Consider the following 17,020-nt stretch of genomic DNA (forward strand, 5'->3'; position numbering starts at 1 on the left):
GAAGAGGGAGGGATGGGGGAGGGAAAGGTAATATTGGGATGGAGTGATTGCGGCTGGGGGAGGAGAATTGAAGACACGGCAGAGGGTTAGAGGAGGGCGCCGGGAGGAAGGGCAAAGACGGAGGAATTCAGCTGCAGAAAAACAGCCCTCAGGAAAAGTGAGAAATGTGTGGGAAAAAAAATCTTTAACACCCCAGAAGATCTCCATAGTGACGCCCCCCCCCCCCCTACATTTCGGATGAAGGATGCAGACCCCACAGGATAGATCTCGGACACTCACTTGTGAGTCCTAGCAGCATCTGTGTTCATCTTCACAGGCGGCAGGTAAGTACTCTTCTTAACAGGTAACTCCACTGACGGAGACTCGCAGGTACACTCCTGGAACATTCAGTCACCCATAGTGCCTTAACTGGCACGGGAAACGAGCCGGGAGCACACCCCCTTGACGAGCTCCAGCATAATGGTGGGGGGCACCTGCTGGCTCGCTAGGCACACCCCCTTGACGAGCTCCAGCTTAATGGGCTTCAGCCACCCCTGGCAGGCAGCCCTTTCTAGAGATCAGCACCCTGGTGCCTGGCGGGGGACAGTGCCACATGGTTTCAGCCTTAATGGTGGCACTGCCACTCGCCAAGCATTCCTAAAGGGATGCACGGCGAGGGGCAGCAGCACCACTAAGGCTGAACAGGTGAGGCTACAGGAAGGCAAGACCTTTTTTTCTAAAGCTTGACACTCTCGTGAACGAGCAGGAGCTTCAGGTTTTAGGGGAAAAAAAGGTCTTGGCTTCCAGCTGCTTCGCCTTTTTCTTCTATAATGTCAGCTCTGGCAGAGGCGTAGAAAGGAGTGTCTAACAAGTGGGGCCTGAAGCAAATGTAGTTAGGCCCACAGCAGTAACATTAACATCTGTAAATGACCACACAGTGTTGCTGAGTGGGCATTTGCAGATTTTGGGTGGGTCTTGCCCGCTCAGGCCCTACCCTGTCTACATCACCTGGCACCAGTTCACTGGCATCACTTATTTAAAGGGATGCCTCGCAGGTGCCGGCATCACCATTTTGGATTCAAGGCATTTTTTTCTGAAGACTGAAGCTCTCGCACTTGAGCGAGAGCTTCAGGCTTCAGATAAAAAGCCTTGCGCTCTAGGGGTCGGGGCTGCCAGGGGACGTTAGGGGGACCCAGCAGGGAACTGCTTCAGAAACATATTTTTGAGCTGCTGGGGCTCCGCCCTAGCTAGCACCGGCTCACTTAAAGCCCTGGCCACACATACACTCAATGGTAAGTCCTAGCAGCATCTCTCTTCGTCTTCATAGGTGGTGCGCCAGGTAAATTGTCCTCTTTACTCCATAGGAAGCGACCTATCAGTACCCATCCTCCAGTAGCCTCATTTCAAGGGTCACTGTTGGAATGTTCAGCTACCCACCAGGTCGCTGGCACTCATCAGTCCTAGGTTACGAATATGCCACAACTGGCCCACTGAGGAAGACCCGAACTGTTGGCAAAATCCCCTGAGGTTGGATTTCTCTGCCACAAAATAGAAGGAACCTCGGGGTCAACAAGATGAAGGTGCTCCTTAGACCCAATCATGTTGTAGGGTTTGATCATAGGGCCAAACAAATGGAACTGAAGGGCCCACTGGAAATATGACCTGTCGGCCTTCAAATCCACACACACTAAAAAATAGCCTATCAATGCAGACTATGTGGCAGTCTTTCTGAAGTTGAAGAAAATGTAATCAATGTGCAAATTTGAAAGGCACATTACATTGCTGGCTGAGCGATAAATGCAACATTTTCACTGGAACTGCACACCCATCAAAAGGTGGTGCACTGTGACAACTCAAACCCACTTTTCAGCATAAAATCGAACAGTAGACAGTTAAAAATGTATTTTATTAATCACTGAAAAACAGCCCAATACGTTCAGCTGTGATATTTAAAAACCAATGTGGTGTGAAAAGGAAATCCAATGATGCAAAAGCAAAGTTAACCATGTGGGTCTCTGAGCAGAATTTGCAAATAGCTTCCCCCACTCGAAGCCTGTTGGTCTCTGGATATTGAGTGGACATTCTTTTCAAGCTCCTGCATCCCAGGTATTTACAAGTACAATAAACTGTGCCCTGCCCTTAGTGTTGTTCAAAATAAACCCCCATGGCCAGAAATGTGGTACCTGAAGGCTCATTCTTTGTAGGGCAAATGGCCTGACTGGAATGTAGGGAGGGGTTGCAATCAAGGGAAGCTGAACTGATTGAAATGGTCAACTTCCGATAACAGGACAGTATGCCAGATGTCAGCATGGGTAGCCGATGTACCCAAAGTATTTACAACAGGCAGTCCACCAACTTCAAACAGCAAAGAGGCTAATAAGAACCCAGCCTCAGATACATGCCACACCAGGGCACATTCTGAGCCCACTTTAGTTTCTTCTCCTTGTACTGTCCTGTGAATCCTCAGTCCATGTTTCAATGTCGCACCCTGATGCCTGCGAGCTTTCAGTGGGTTATAAATATATAAATAAATTAAACATCCCAAGAAGCTCTGGTCACATGCTGACATAGAATGGAAACTGGTCTAAAGAAAGGAAAGCTCAGATTTGCAAACATGTGAAGATGTAGCAATAGTTTAAATGGACAAGTATAACTGATGCATTTTCTCAGCAACCACAAGCTGTACTGCATCCATTCATGTGTAATTTCTAAGATAATTTCAAGGTGATTTTGTTGAAATAAAATATATCCACAAGCAAGTTATGGAATGGTAATAGCAAGCTAAAATATGTTTCTGGCTGCTCTGAAAACAAACATCCCGAATTTAAGAAATGGCGAGATGATGGAGGGTAGAATTAGGTATTTGAAGAGTATATTGTATGTTCATAATGATTATACTTTTTGTATAAAGTGCGAAAATGTGCCACACACCGTGCAACATGGTGGGAACCCGGATGTCATTTTATGAAACCTCCACGATTATCTGAAGTAGAAAATATATTTAATATGGCAGTTCTTAGTAGATTATGAAGTTTTGCCATGTAGCTACTTTTTGTCTGAAGTTGACATAAGAAAAAAAGGGGAGTTGCAATATTTCTGTTCTAGACTCCTGAACCAATCCGTAGACAGGGGATGGGCTTGGGGTTGGAGAGAAATTTGAAGCACCAATCAAAGGCACTGGAACTCTTGCAGGGCTCTGCCCACTATTGAGATCTTGTTGGTGTCATCACTGGTATGTAAAGTGGATGCACTATGAGAGAAGGGGAGAGCTGCTCAAAATTACCAATAGAAAGAGCTGAAGTTTCGTCTGGGTGAAAATATTTTCAGAGGCCGCGATTCCTCACCGGTGCCAGAGAGAGAGAAGTGCTGTGGGATCCAATTGACTGAAGTGCTGGCTAGGATCCTGTTTTTCACCACAAGCGAAGCTGCTCAGACCCTGAGTGCCAAGCCCCAGAGATGTCCAAAAGTAAGTAGATTGTCCAACAAAAGGTCAGTGTGGGGATCTGTGTAATTAACCCCCATCCCTTTCATTGGTGGGTTCTTTGCCATCAGTGGGTCAGGGCGCAAACTAAGTAGATTCCTAGACCATTTCACTTTATATTAATTTAATTCCCCTTTGGCATAACACCCTGGGGTGATTTTTGTTAACATTCGAAATTAACAAAGCTCATTCCCAGTGTCGCCTGAAAACTATAGGCTGTAATGTAATTGGGTAATCCTATTTTTCCTATTGACCCCAACTTCTTTAAGGAAGAGGGGTGTCCTTGTCCCTAAACTAAAAAAACAATCCGACTGTCCAACTTTGCCAACAAAGGCCTTTCAGTGGAGGGGGGCCTGAAAATCAGAAATTCCTAAATCAGCCCACTTTACTGTCCAACTTCCCCAACACAGGCCTTTAATTGAGGGGGGTGGGGGTCTGAAAATCAACCTTCTAAACTGTGCTGAACTAATAATTGCTGTATGCATCCAACGTTGTAAACTAAACTGCTAGCCTCTTTAAGTGTGCAGGAAAATTGAAGTTGCACAGCACTGCAGATGTAAATTGATTTTGTTCATTGACCGGTGTTGATTATTCCTTGAATTGAAATCTGCATAAAGTAACTTATTGTGATTTGAGTTTTCACCACCAGCTTGTGCGATTTATGTAAAAACAAGTATAAATTGTGTGCCACGGAGAAGTTGGCGTGTGTAGTTCTAGTGAGATCTCCATTACCTCTAGTTCAAATAAATATAAATCTATTTCCTGTACACTGGCCTGGTTCTTGGCTCATTGGTGGCACAGCGGGAGGGATCCAAGGGGCATGATATGAGGCAGAGAAGGGGATAAACAAAGAATCCATTAAACAGTTTGTGTGACCACTTGATTGGGGAGGGAAGAAACTCCCCACGTTGAGGGTGGCCTCTGAATAAACCGTTACAATGTCTTTATGTCTGATGACACTCGTGCACCAAACACCACATAACGTCTACAAACTAAAAGCAAATCAGCACACAGTGATCCGTTTTTCAAACAGCACATCAAAACACTTTTGCGCTTTTCACTCTCAATCCCACTAAGCTCTCCCAATCCTTCCTTCCTTCCTTCCTTCCTTCCTTCCTTCCTTCCTTCCTTCCTTCCTTCCTTCCTTCCTTCCTTCCTTCCTTCCTTCCTTCCTTCCTTCCTTCCTTCCTTCCTTCCTTCCTTCCTTCCTTCCTTCCTTCCTTCCTTCCTTCCTTCCTTCCTTCCTTCCTTCCTTCCTTCCTTCCTTCCTTCCTTCCTTCCTTCCTTCCTTCCTTCCTTCCTTCCTTCCTTCCTTCCTTCCTTCCTTCCTTCCTTCCTTCCTTCCTTCCTTCCTTCCTTCCTTCCTTCCTTCCCCGATCCACCAGAGCGCCAGGAGACCCTGGAAATGGCAGCGGTGCACAGTATAAATCACAATAACAACATGCACAGTCCTACACAGCCAGCATCGGCACAGGCAGTGCACACGCTCGGCCCTACACAGCCAGCAAGGCCTTATACTGCCAGCATCGGCACAAGGCAGGTGCACGGTCCTACACAGCCAGCACTGGCACGCACAGAGCACATACACGGTCCTAAACAGCCAGCATCAGGCCAGACAGTGCCTATACATGGCCCTACACAGCCAGCAACAGTAGTCACGCGCATGATCCTACACACCCAGCATCGGCACAGTGCCCATGCACAGTCCTACACAGCCAGCACTGGCAGGCACAGAGCACATACACGTGCCTACATAGCCAGCACAGGCACAGACACGGTCCTACACAGCCAGCTTTGGCACAGTGCACATACACGGTCATACACAGCCAGCACTGGCAGGCACAGAGCACATACACGGGCCTACACTGCCAGCACAGACACGGTCATACACAGCCAGCATCGGCATAGTGCATGTGCAGAATCCTACACAGCCAGCATCAGCAGAAGGCAGGTACACGGTCCTACACAGCCAGCACTGGCACGCACAGAGCACATGCACGGTCCTAAACAGCCAGTATCAGCCCAGACAGTGCCTATACATGGCCCTACACAGCCAGCAACGGTAGTCACACGCATGATCCTACACAGCCAGCATCGGCACAGTGCCCATGCACAGTCCTACAGAGCCAGCACTGGCAGGCACAGAGCACATACACGGGCCTCCACAGCCGGCATCGGCACAGTGCACATGCAGTCCTACACAGCCAGCACTGGCAGGCACAGAGCACATACACGGGCCTCCACACCCAGCATCGGCACAGTGCCCATGCACAGTCCTACACAGCCAGCACTGGCAGGTACAGAGCACATACACGGGCCTACATAGCCAGCACAGGCACAGACACGGTCCTACACAGCCAGCTTTGGCACAGTGCACATACACGGTCATACACAGCCAGCACTGGCAGGCACAGAGCACATACATGGGCCTACACTGCCAGCACAGACACGGTCCTACACAGCCAGCACTGGCACGCACAGAGCACATACACGGTCCTAAACAGCCAGCATCAGGCCAGACAGTGCCTATACATGGCCCTACGCAGCCAGCAACGGTAGTCACGCGCATGATCCTACACACCCAGCATCGCCACAGTGCCCATGCACAGTCCTACACAGCCAGCACTGGCAGGCACAGAGCACATACACGGGCCTACATAGCCAGCACAGGCACAGACACGGTCCTACACAGCCAGCTTTGGCACAGTGCACATACACGGTCATACACAGCCAGCACTGGCAGGCACAGAGCACATACACGGGCCTACACTGCCAGCACAGACACGGTCATACACAGCCAGCATCGGCATAGTGCATGTGCAGAATCCTACACAGCCAGCATCAGCAGAAGGCAGGTACACGGTCCTACACAGCCAGCACTGGCACGCACAGAGCACATGCACGGTCCTAAACAGCCAGTATCAGCCCAGACAGTGCCTATACATGGCCCTACACAGCCAGCAACGGTAGTCACGCGCATGATCCTACACAGCCAGCATCGGCACAGTGCCCATGCACAGTCCTACAGAGCCAGCACTGGCAGGCACAGAGCACATACACGGGCCTACACAGCCAGCACTGGCACAGAGCACATACACGGGCCTACACAGCCAGCACTGGCACAGAGCACATACACGGGCCTACACAGCCAGCATCGGCACAGTGCCCATGCACAGTCCTACACAGCCAGCACTGGCAGGCACAGAGCACATACACGGGCCTACACAGCCAGCATCGGCACAGTGCCCATGCACAGTCCTACACAGCCAGCACTGGCAGGCACAGAGCACATACACGGGCCTCCACAGCCAGCATCGGCACAGTGCCCATGCACAGTCCTACACAGCCAGCACTGGCAGGCACAGAGCACATACACGGGCCTACACAGCCAGCATCGGCACAGTGCCCATGCACAGTCCTACACAGCCAGCACTGGCAGGCACAGAGCACATACACGTGCCTCCACAGCCAGCATCGGCACAGTACCCATGCACAGTCCTACACAGCCAGCACTGGCAGGCACAGAGCACATACACGGTCTAAAACACGCTGTTGTAATGTGTAAAGCTTTGCAAAAGCACGCGAACCTGGAAAGAAAATTAATGAAACATCAGCGGGTCTCACGCAGGCGACAAATAAAGGGAAAAGACTGGAAACAGCTCGCGCTCTTCTTCATTTCATGGCCCAATTATTGCTTCTGAAACATTTACCCGCTTCTCGAGGCTTTTAATTGGAAGCGCGTAGCGCGGGCAGGCCCCCCGCAGAGCCGGGCCTCCTGTGGGGAACCTGGAATTATCTGCTGTATTAAAATGTGTTCCTCGTCGCCATCACAGAGCCTTGCAGGGCCCGGCCCCTGCTTCCAGGAGCTAAGTGCACAGGAGTCCACCTTCGTGATCATCTCAGTGGCCCTCAAGTTCTGTAACCCCACTTCCAGGAGCTACCGTGCCAGGGTGTTCCTCCTAGTTATCAAAGCGCTTCTAAAGCCTCATTCCAGGAGTCAAGGAACTATATGGAGCTTTTCAAGTCGCTGTCACAGTGCTTTGAGGCCCTTTAACTTGCAAGAGCTATGCGTCAAAAGCATGCCTTTCTCGTCCCCATATTTTATTCATTTTCAAATTTACAAGCCATCTATCTATAGGACACCGAGAAAAATGAGGACTCTTATTATGTTTTAGTTTGTTTGCAAACTTTTTCTTCTATCTCTTTAGGATATGAAGCGAAAGGAAAAAAAAAAAGAAAAGTGAGGAGAGGGACTCTATTGGGGTAAGAAACTGGAAAAGAACATGACATCAGACTCGCTAATGCTCTTGCTTTTGGCTGCGGTACTGAACATCATGTTATCTGTCGAACTGCAAGATATGACCAACCAACTCTTTAGTACCTTTCAGGAGACGCTGGACTCTTCAGAAAAAAACTTGTTTCATATTCTCATAAAGGTAATACATGGGTTAACATAGCTCTCCACAAGCAGAAGGCAGCTAAATCGAAACTCTTCTATGACTGGAGAAAAAGAAAAAAAACAGGATATTCTTAGTCTGACTGGATCTAGATCAGCAGCCAAGGATTATAAAACTGCTTTGATCTCTGTCAAAAAGGAAGTGTTTAATGAACGCATTTCTAAGGCTGTTCAGAGTCTGAGGAACTATTTAAGATCCTGAGAGAGCAAGAAATACCCAAAGGGACAGAGAAAGAAACTATTTGCAAAGATGACACCTGGTGCAATAACATACAGGATGCTATGGTAGGGAAGCTTGAAAATCAAATAAGGGATTGAGGATCAGAAAGCCACGTGCGATGTGTTATCGGATCTTCCTGCACGGCAGATACTGTGCAGTTCAGGCCCTCAACCGAAGTTTCGATTCGCCCCGATCTCTGAAGCAGATTTACTGAAGGCCATCAGTAATCTCAAAGGTTCTAGATGTAGGAGTGACCCCGGATCATCCATGATCCTCAACACCTGCCCCACGCCACTCTTACAGGCCATTTGTACATTTGTAAACACATCTTTCGCAGAAAATCATGTTCCTGACGCTCTAAAAAAAGGCATGGATCTTACCACTAATAAAGAGACCAGGCCTATGCCCCCTGTACGGCGAGCAATTACAGACCCATCACGAACACCCCGCTTTTGTTAAAGATTCTGGATAGGTTCGCTTATGAGCACATTTCTGAATAGCTCAACCAGCATCATATTTTAAACAATCTGCAATCCGGATTCAGGTGGCACCATGGTACGGAAAATGCCCTGCTTGATTTGGAGGCTTAACTATTGGACACCATGGATAAAGGACACGCACCCCTCCCCGTGATTTTAATTCTCTCTGCTGCGTTCGACCTGGTGGATCATTCGTTATTGCCCACCAGGTTGAGGGAAGTAGCCAGTTCTTCCTGCGATGCAGCACTGTGGATAGGCTCTCTGCGAAGCAATAGGCAATGCAGAGATGCGAGCGGCGACGCAGAGGTGAAACCTTTTACTTTATATTCTGGTGGACCCCAAGGAGCCCGTCTCTCCCCTTTGCTGTGTAATTTGTTCATGGTCCCTTTTTTTAACATGTTGGCAAGTTCCAATATCACTTTTACAAACTATGTGAATGACACGCAATGTGCCATCCCGCTCACTGGAATATAGGAGGGGGACGAGCGTAAAGTTTACATGGTTTATGAGATCATCCAGTTATGGAGGCTTCAAAATGGGCTGGCTCTCAACAAAGAGAATACAGAGCCCATGCTGGTTGGCTCATCGAAGAAAATCCACAATCTAGGACCACTTTACAAAAGCTTTTCCATCACAGATTCTAAAATTGAGGTACAGAGGAAAGTTAAAACTCTGGGCATAATCCTCGACCAGAACCTCAAAATGAGGGCACAGATTAGAGGGCTGCTCTCTTCCTCATCCTATTACATCAAACTTTTGGCGTCACTTTGATCCTTCATTACACAGGGGAATGCAGCTTGTGCAATTATCTGTTCCAAACTCGATTATTGTTGCAGTCGGCTTATTGGCAGCTCGCAAACAGACGGTGATCGCCTCCAGGTGATACAGAACAGTACGGTTAGGGTAGTCACTGGACTTAATTGGAGAGACCATGTTTCAGACGCTAGGCGACATTTGCACTGGCTTCCGGTGAGGGCCAGAATCCAGTTCAGGCTACTCCTGATCACCCAAAAAAGAACTTATGCCCTCCTACTTAACAGAACTACTTCCTGCAAAACATAACGTGGGAGCATTTTGATCTAACACCACCAATCAACTAAAGATCCCACGGTGTAAAACTACTAAATCCCTCACGGGATCCTTTGCTAATGCCGCCCCAAGCGCTTGGAATGCTCTTCCGGCAGATCTTAGGGAACTAAAGTCAGTGGAAATCTTTAAAAAGAAACTGAAAACACTTCTCTTTTATTAAACAGTTTTCTCTGGATAAGCTTGAAAGAGCACTTAGGTTTATATAATTCGACTTGGCGGCGTTAGTTTTTGTTTTCTGTTACCCGTTTGTTATTGTTGCGCACTTAAGCCCTCGGGTAATCGAAGCGCGCTACAAATACATGAACATAAACAAAAATACTTGAGCCATGTCCCCAGATTCCAGGAAGTATATTTTTAGCTCGTCACGGCCTCTTCCAGGAGCTACATACGACATATAGTTCACACAAGTGGGGAAAAGAGTACTATATAAATAACCAAATACAAAATATATCACCATCCTGGCACTTCCCAGGACTTGCTCACACTTGTAGCAGCCACATGTATCAAGGAGTTCGACAACGCCATTACAATCTCTTGTAAAACGTGTTCCCTGTGTTTCAGGAGGAACCCAGCGTCCATCATTGTTAAATGCGTTGAAAGTTGCGTGTCCTGGTTCCAAGCGCTACACGTGCCATTCCTCATTAAGAGCCCCTTGCAAGTCTTATTCGCGGTTTAAGGAGCTACTTACCAAGGCATTTCCTTCCTGCTTCCAAGCACTATCTGAAGCAAGGCCCATCTTGTCAGAGATGTTGCACTGCCTCAAGGCCTATCACCTAGCCTCAGCCTGAACCCTGGGTGGGAAAAGAAAACTGCTCTGACCCCTCCCCCCCACTCCTCCCTCAGCGCCCCTGGTAATGGGATCACGCCACAAGTTTCAAAAGAACCCAAAGGGAAACAAAAACAATTTATTCACCTTAAGTGTGTCAAATGCTCCATAACACACATTTCAAAAGTACTGTGAGCATATAATATTCCAAAATAAGATTTGCCAACTACATGGCCAGGAGTTTCGCCCCTCTAAGGGCTTTCTCAAGGCAAAAACGCCAATGTTACATCCATTGAGATCAGAGGACAACACAAAGGAATACAAACGAGAGATCTTAGAAAAAATGGAAGCAACAAAGTAAAAACAGGTTGACTGTGATAATAATTGTAAGTTAAGGGTACGAGAAGTGCAAACAGGCGACACTACACATTTCTCATCGCATCTCGTTCAATTTAAATCAACACAAATGAAAACTTTCCAAAGATACTGTTGAGTTAAGAAGTTGTATACTTCGGTAGGCCGTGGGGGCAGCCTTTTCAGTGCAGCCGGGGGAATTCTAATGCACACCCTATGTGTCCTCCGCCAGCTCATGCCCCCTTCAAATGAACATGCACGGCTCACTGTGTTACCCCCACACAGGTTTGCCCTTAGCGCACTAGGGGGGTACCCTAAAAGAAATCCAGCAATAATACGTTTCCGTAGGTTCTAATAGAATCGCCTCAATGCTGAAAATAAGCTCAGTCTGAAAAACCCAAACTTAAAACCCCAAATCAAAACCCGATTAACTTCCGGGTTATTTTTAAGAAAACATACAGAATATAAAAATTAAAGGGCGCCAGCAGCTAGGCTCACCTAACGGAAGTGGTCATGTCCACGCGTGGGCAGATGTTATGGTTCTTTAGCGCCACCTAATAGCCAAAACTAAAAAGTACAATAGGACCAGAATGGGTCGCGTAGTGTCCGCCCCGGTGGCAGAGCGATGATAAAGCAGTGACTTTGCATGTTGTGGCATGTGCTCTATGAGTACATATAGGAAGCCGCAAAAAATACATCACAGGTGGGAACACAACTCACAGTAGAAGCAGCGGAGGGTAACTCACCTAGCGCAGCCCGCTCTATCTCATAGATGACCACCGCCTCTTGCGCAGGGCGATCATTGGACGCCGCCAGGGGAGCGCAGTGGGCCTGAAGGGAGAAGCAGAAGGAGATGTGTCAGCTACACCACCAGAAAGGTCACGTGACAGGACATCAGACAGAAAAAAAGACACACTTTAATATTACTGTGCAATTGAATAAGTGCCCAGTGGATACAACGTTATAACGAACAAGACATCTTGAAATAAAATGCCTCCCATAGCACAATACAGCACTTTTGCTTGATAGATATCAAGACCACAGGGGGCTCTGTTTTGGAGTCACGAGGGGCTTGTCCTGTTAAAGGCCTGTAGGCAGGGCCAGATAGCTCTGAAGACCCCCATCTTTCTGACCCTATCAAATAAGAATGTTCTTAAAGGCTTTAAGGTTATTTTTAGGGGACTCTTTCTCTCTATGGATTGTTGGCGCTATGAAAAGTGGTTTGGATCAATGATTTTCCATAATTTTGGAAAAAACAGATTGCTATGGCCTGTCTGCAATACCGGATTGTGGTTCTCTTTCAATCACAAACTGTTTCTTTGGAATGGACTCCGTAAGCCCCTATTTTTGTAAGAAATTTCCCAAACTGAGCTAAATACTTCTTCACTTTGGTAATTTTCGAGCCAGCACTCGTGATCTGATGGCCACAACCTGGCCAAGTTTTGCAGTCCCTTCCATTTAGTGACTTTGGAGGATGGAGCATGCATCCCCCGTTATAAACGGTGACCAACGATCGGTGGAGCTGGTCGTTACATGGGGATTGGAGCAGTCCATTGGCTCTTTATCATAGGTGCTTGTAGAAGCTACAGCCCCAAATTTTCTATTAGCTTCTGGAGCTGAAGAAATAGACTCCAAAGCAGAACTCCTGTACCAGAGTCCTGACTGACCTTAACTACCATGGCAGCCATCTTTAAACCAGGCAACGGGCTGCTAATTGGTTGAGAAGTTCACATTCCATCCTTCATTTACTGACATGGTTTGCATCAGAATCAAAGTGCATTGCAGACCACTTTAACTCCCTGATGGACCAGTAGGATCAAGGTCACACAACACTCCTAGAAATCCACACCTCTAACCTCCATATCCACCTCCCAGTCATACACACAACCATCTCTGTCGGCGACTAAGCTTTAGGATCATTGATACGTAGTGAAAGTATAACATGTGACAAACGATGCAGAGATCATTACAACACACAAACTGGATATACTGCAGGGGGCAAAAATGCAAGTTGCAAGCTACTAACTAGCATAAACATAAAAGTCACTCGCCACGACAATGCTACCAAAATACACAGCGCACCATTTCTTACTTGCGAAGAGTCAGATATCACTTGCCAATGGCTAGAGACGAGTGCACATTGTGCGTCCTTTGTACTGTAGCGCAGACATGACTTGTCTCCATGCATATTCTTTATGTATTCGCAATCACAGGCTACAACAGGGAGACAATCGACCCCCAAGGGAAAACTGGAGTGGAACCTTGGGGGCAAACGCAAGACATCACAGTCATTCATTGCCCAGGAATCCTCAACACTTCACTCCATGAAGCTCTTGTCCTGCCATTTTCCACTCGCATACATCCAGACAGACATCTCCTATCAGATACCCGACCAACAAGGGGTTCCAATAGGAGGCAACAAGCCTCATGTCAACATCCATCAACCACTCGGCCAACACATTCCTGAGACACTTCACAATCCTCAGATATTCAAACTCGCCTCCACAAGCACCGTCAATGCCCATACTTCAATGCTATGCCTCAACAGACCGAAGAAGCCATTGCAATATCATCTAACAGACAGCAAAGGCGCCCTCTGCAAGGCACAAAAAGGTTAAGGGGGACCACATCAACAGGACAACCTCACTAGCCCATCCACCACTAAACAAGCAGGGAATTCATCTGTCCAGCCAAACCAGCTTCTTCCTCACTGTTATTGCCAAAGGGTCAAACCAAAGCAGCGCCTACGATAAGGCCATCCATCAATGCTCCACCAGAGCCAGTCATCCTACAATCCATAGGACCAGTGCAACGCTACCAAGTTCTTCATACACAAAGCAGACAATGACCAGATGTTGCATTGGTAGCTCCGATTTCCTTCGATCAACCCAACCCTACTTCCACAAAGCACCCCAAGATGGACCATGCCCAGATCCATTACTATGAAAATGACCAGTTTCTGCACAGTAACTGGTGATCACTGGATAAACGCTCGACCCGCTCCTACATCTCATCTATCCCCTGCTCGCAAGGCTATTCCCCGGATACCATGGAGACAGCCAGATTCTACGGCTAGTGAAGTCCACACGTGGGTTGAACAGCTGCAATTAAGAAGAACAACAAGAAAGCCGCAGTCCGCAAGCTCTACAGGTATCAAGTGAACATCTCGTCAAGGGGAAAAAAAACACCACGGGGCAACATTTCCCCAAACATTCGCACTCAGTAAAATCAAACACTTCACCCCAATTGTCATGAACCGTTGCCTGCGTCTATTCTGGACTTTGTGGTTACTGACCCATGGAGGACTGAATGCAGTAATCCTCCCAACATGGCCGCCTGATACGCAGCTTGCCAGTCTTTGCGCTCCACGCTATGCGTACTACTAAACAGACACACCCCCGCGGCTCTGCGCGTCTCAACGCTACCGCTCGCTATAGTTGGACGTGTGTTGCCGGAGTTCGCTCAGGGCTTTTTTTCAGAATCCTGTTTCCCGGTTCCTTGAATCCTCCTCATTTCCTTACTTTCCTGAAACTTACCTCCAAACTTTCCTGGATTTTCGCCTGCGCTCGAGTCACAGCGTTCCGTGCCTCCGAGCGTGGACATTGTTCCTTCCTGGTCCCGTCCTGGTCATCTGAACGTATCCTGGAGTTGAAACATCATCCTCACACTGGAATCCGAAGACCAGCACACAGGTTTATATAAATCCTGGACTGTGCAAAAGAAATCACCAAAGAAGGTCACAAGCAAACAGGAAAAACAGGTCAGAAGGGGAGAGACTTGGGACAGATTGAGAGGCCAAAAGAACGTTACGGATACAGAGATGGAAGCCGTGGTTCAAGACCGCATGCGAGGCATGCAGGAACTTACCACAGAAGTTCAAAACCTTAAGGCAGAGAATGCTTCTTTAAAGCAGCTAGTCTTGTCTCGTCTTGTGATTCTGCTACTAAGGAAAGTGTGTTATTGGGAGGAGTAGTGGACAAATATGAAGGTTCTCCAGAGACCCTTCGTGCCTGCCTCGATTCATGTTTGGTACATTTCACCTTCAAGCCCTACTACTTTTCCACCCCTAGAGCAAAGGTGGGGTTTATGATCTCACACCTCACTGGGAACGCCTTGACCTGGGCAACCCCCCTAGTTAATTCGGGGGACGCCCTCCTGGATGATTATGAAGGGTTTGTGGAATCCCTAAAAGCCATGTTTGATCGTCCTGAGCAGGTTTAGAGCGCTCAAGAACGTCTACTTGAATTTCAACAAGGATCCCAGGATATGCTTACCTATGTGACCCGTTTCAAACAACTTGTGAAGGAAGCTGATTGGTCCCAAGAGGCCAGCTTCACCCTCTTTCGAAGAGGCCTGATTGAGGAAATAAATTCGATTTTCGAATCCAGGAAAGAAAGGCGGAGAAAAAGAAGTCTAAGTCATCATTCCAAAAGTCTGCCATAGACCATCCTTCCAGACCAGAGCCCGCAGCTTCTCCGACCTCGACCCAGATCCCATGCAACTGGGGGCCTTCCGTGGACCCATTACCCCACAAGAAAGGATGAGCCGTTTTCATACTTGTCTGTGCATGTATTGCGCCTCCGATATGAGAGAGTGCCCTATTGCTCCTCCACGGCGTTCGGGAAACGCCAGCTCCCGATCCTAGATGGGGCACAGTTTCGGGAGAATGAGGTCTGCTCCACATCAATTCCTTCCTTGAACTCTCCTGGACAAAATAATCTTGTGGTTCTACAGGCCTTTCTATCACCTTCCAAGAAAGAATCTTACCCCATCCTGGCATTAGTGGATTGCCGAGCCATGGGCATATTCATAGATCATGATTGGGTCACTACTCACCACATTCCATGCGAAACACAAGAGGCTATGCAGCCTGTTGAAGCTATCGATGGGAGACCCCTGTCTTCAGGACCCATAACCCTTCAAACCAAGGAGCTTCTTCTTTCTATAAACCACCACCAAGAGAGGATTACATTTGATATTATCAGATCTGCCCACTATCCCATGGTTCTAGGCATGCCCTGGTTACAGAAGCACAACCCCTACATCAATTGGGCAGCAGGCTCTTTGTTTCTTGGTTCGGAACATTGTATGTCCCACTGTTCGTCCCCAAGCACCTTACCAAAGTCCTCTGAAGACTTCCAAGAAACTCAGCAAATACCAATCACCGTCTCCAACGTCATCCAGATTCCCAGGGCCTACCAGTCTTACACAGATGTATTCTCGACAGCCATTGTTCAAGCTCTACCACCCCACAGTCCTGAGGATTGTGCCATCGATACAGAACCTTCAGCAGTAATTCCTTTCGGAAGAATGTTTATTTTGTCAGAACCTGAAAAGAGGGCCCTCTGGGAATATCTGGATACCAATTTGGAAAATGGAACTATTCGACCAGCCACATCCCCAGCGGGCGCTTCTATATTTTTTGTTCCCAAGAAGGATTCCAAGGAGCTTAGGCAATGTCTAGATTACCGTGGCCTTAACCAATGCACTCTCAAGGACCGTTACCCATTGCCTCTCATCTCGGACATCCTGGAAGCAGTCAGAGGTGCAGTCATCTTCACAAAACTAGATCTCAGGGGCGCCTACCATCGTATTCGTATAAAAGAAGGTGACGAATGGAAAACAGCCTTTAGAACACCCTTCGGCCATTTTGAATACCTGGTTATGCCCTTTGGACTTGCTAATGCCCCAGCAGTCTTCCAACGTTTTATGGATCGGGTATTTTCTGATATGCAGTTCCTCTTCATCATCGTATATCTAGACGACATACTGATCTACTCCAAGGACCATATGAAACATGAAGAGCACGTAAGGGCAGTCTTACAACATTTACGTGAACATAAGCTTCTGGCCAAACCCGAGAAGGGCCTTTTCCATGTATCTACTGTTCACTAGCTCAGATTCGTTCTTAGCCCAAAGGGAATTGGAATGGACTCTTCAAAGGTTGCTTCCATTCTATCTTGGCCTGTTACAACTACTGTAAAGCAAATTCAATCCTTCCTGGGGCTTGCCAACTTCTACAGGAAATTTATACCAGCATTTTCTGAGATCGTTCATCCTATAGTTACATTATTAAAGAAAGACACCCCTTTTCAGTGGACCTTAGCCCAAGATTCGGCGTTTCAACGGTTGAAGTCAGAGTTCACACAAGCTCCCATCCTAGCTCAACCCGACACAGACCGACCCTTCATTGTTG

The 17,020-nt window shown here is 47.7% G+C and overlaps 1 protein-coding gene across 12 annotated transcripts in view; it reads right to left on the reverse strand.

Moving 5' to 3' along the window:
• PTPRF (protein tyrosine phosphatase receptor type F) overlaps window positions 1–17,020 on the reverse strand; it is a 791,126-nt gene that overhangs the window by 635,157 nt on the left and 138,949 nt on the right. Inside the window, exon 2 of one of the 12 annotated variants that reach the window (XM_069642415.1) lies at window positions 11,571–11,655. The exons of the other annotated variants lie outside the window; for them this stretch is intronic. The gene's annotated coding sequence lies outside the window, so the exon portion shown is untranslated. The remainder of the gene's footprint in view (window positions 1–11,570; window positions 11,656–17,020) is intronic. 12 annotated transcript variants of the gene reach the window in all.

The sequence above is a fragment of the Ambystoma mexicanum genome, chromosome 1q (genome assembly GCF_040938575.1).
Source record: "Ambystoma mexicanum isolate Mex_15411 chromosome 1q, UKY_AmexF1_1, whole genome shotgun sequence".
Lineage (NCBI taxonomy): Eukaryota > Metazoa > Chordata > Amphibia > Caudata > Ambystomatidae > Ambystoma > Ambystoma mexicanum.